The sequence below is a fragment of the Apium graveolens genome, chromosome 6 (assembly GCF_009905375.1).
Source record: "Apium graveolens cultivar Ventura chromosome 6, ASM990537v1, whole genome shotgun sequence".
NCBI lineage: Eukaryota > Viridiplantae > Streptophyta > Magnoliopsida > Apiales > Apiaceae > Apium > Apium graveolens.
In genome coordinates this window covers 149,449,078-149,451,528 of record NC_133652.1, presented here as the reverse complement: position 1 = coordinate 149,451,528, position 2,451 = coordinate 149,449,078, and the positions used below count along the sequence as shown (strand labels likewise).

The 2,451-nt window shown below is 40.9% G+C and overlaps 1 non-coding gene across 1 annotated transcript; it reads right to left on the bottom strand.

Moving 5' to 3' along the window:
* Positions 1–2,002: 2,002 nt before the first annotated feature.
* LOC141669637 (small nucleolar RNA R71) lies at positions 2,003–2,109 on the bottom strand. Its single transcript, XR_012553905.1, has one exon. It is a non-coding gene; the product is annotated as a small nucleolar RNA R71 (small nucleolar RNA).
* Between the last annotated feature and the right edge of the window lie 342 nt (positions 2,110–2,451).

Below are 2,451 nucleotides of genomic sequence, written 5' to 3'. Positions count from 1 at the left end.
TCGGGGGAGGAATCATCAAGAATAAGCCTTGGCATGTGTTCACCATTGCGAGAGGAAAGGAATGGGCAGATTACGGCGAAGAAACGGAGCAAACCTGGATTTTTTCCAGTAGAGGCCTGCGCGCCCGCGCAGCAATGCTGAGCGGCCGCGCAGCAACCTGCGCGCCCGCGCAGCTATGCTGAGCGGCCGCGCAGGGTCGGGGAAAAAGATAAATTATTTTAGACTTCTACTTCTGTTTGGCTTCCAACTTCTATGTAATCTGAGTTTTATGGGACTATTATAGAGATAGATTTGAGACGTTTTCACAGAGAGTATTAAGGGGATTATGTTTTAGATTGTGTTTTACGCAAGAAGCGAATGAGATAAGGAGGAAGACCGATTTAGCACACCGTAACGAAGAGGAAGCATATTTTCTTGTGATTCTTGTTTCGTTGTAACGTTGGATGCTAGTTTTCTTGCTTTGACTTATTTACTCTTGTGACGTACTCTGTTTTAATATAATTAGTTTAGTTATTATTTTCTTGTGTTTGTTTATCATGATTTCATATGAACCCATGATGGCGATAAGTTCTATTATGGGCTAATCGTGATCATGGGGTTGCAACAGATTTATTATGGAATTCTTTAGTTAATTGTTTAATACTTTAGTGTGTGATGATTGCATGATATCTAGTATTGGTTGTGCGTATTCGTCTTATGTGCGTCGTGAACATATAAGATAGGGTGTTAATCTCTTGTGAAGCGACGGTGGATCTTGAGATTTAGAACTTGCCATGCTAGCATAGGTTCATGTACGTTGAGCATGATTAGTGGGTAACTCTAACAGTTTTATTTGCCCTATGTAATCAAAAGGAATAACTTGAGCTTAAATCGTTGTGTTGTCAATTTCTGTAGACATATAGGAACTCAACATAATTGATGACTATTCAACTTCTATCTTAATTGTGGATGCTTGGTGGAATGGTATTAGTACAATAAAAGTTGGCTTTTATCAGTTTCGTGTTATTCGATTAATATCATCACTGTCACATGCTAAAGGTAATAACAATGGCTATAGAAGGAAGTAATAATGAAGTTGTGATCTCATGAGTGTTTTATTATTGATAAATTGAAGTGTTAGTTAAGTAGTTAATTAAGTAGTTAATTATAGTTAATATTTAATCAACAATTTTAAGTGTTATTATCTTAACATTGAGAAGTAATCATACATTGGTGAGTGAGTTTAATTAGACAATAATTTAGTCTGAGTCTCTGAGGGAACGAACTAGAAAGTATTCTATATTACTTGCGAACGCGTATACTTGCGTGAATATTAGCGCGTGTTTTCGCCCTAACAAGTTTTTGGCGCCGCTGCCGGGGACTCGGCGTATTTGTTTAGTTTATGTACTTACCATCATTGGTCATTAGGACTCAGTGATTAGGACGTAGTAGTTACTTACTCTTTTCGGTTGTGTTTCAGGTACTTTAGCAAGCGTTTATGCAAACTCGTTCTCGTGCTCGCAAGAGGACTTTAGATACAGCTGAGGAGACAGACGAAGTTCTTGATATTCCGGAGAAGTTAGATTTTGAGGATTCGGATTCGGGAACTGAGCAGAAAGAACCAGTAAACATGGGAGATCGTATTGTTCAAGCTGATCCAGCTCTTATGGATTTTTCTCGGCCTAAAATTGATGACATTCAGTCAAGCATCCTTCATCCGGCTATTCAAGCTAACACCTTTGAAATCAAGTCGGGCACTATTCAGATGGTGCAGAATTCTGTTTCTTTTGGAGGAGCGGCAACTGAAGACCCCAACATGCACATAAGGAATTTTGTCGAGATCTGCAGCACTTTTAAGTATAATGGCGTGACTGATGAGGCTATCAAGTTGAGGCTTTTCCCATTCTCACTGAGGGATAAGGCTAAAGACTGGTTACATTCTGAACCAGCTGGGTCCATCACTACGTGGCAAGATCTTGCGCAAAAGTTTCTGGTGAAGTTTTATCCAATGGCAAAGACTGCTGCTATGAGGAGTGCTCTTACTCAGTTTGCGCAGCAACCTACGGAGTCTATGTGCGAGGCTTGGGAACGCTACAAGGAAATGTTGAGAAAATGTCCACATCATGGAATGCCGGATTGGATGGTGATCACTGGTTTCTATAATGGTTTGGGGGCCCAATCTCGGCCCATGCTCGATGCAGCAGCTGGAGGAGCCTTATGGGCTAAAAGCTATACTGAGGCGTATAATCTTATAGAGACGATGGCTGCAAATGAGCATCAAAACCCAACTCAGAGGATGACGTCAGGCAAGGTAGCAGGTATTCTGGAAGTTGAAGCAGCCACCGCTATTGCAGCCCAACTCCAAGCGCTATCAATGAAGGTTGATTCTTTGGCTACGTATGGAGTTAATCAAATAGCTATGGTTTGTGAGCTTTGTGCAGGTTCTCATGCTACGGATCAGTGTTCTCTTGT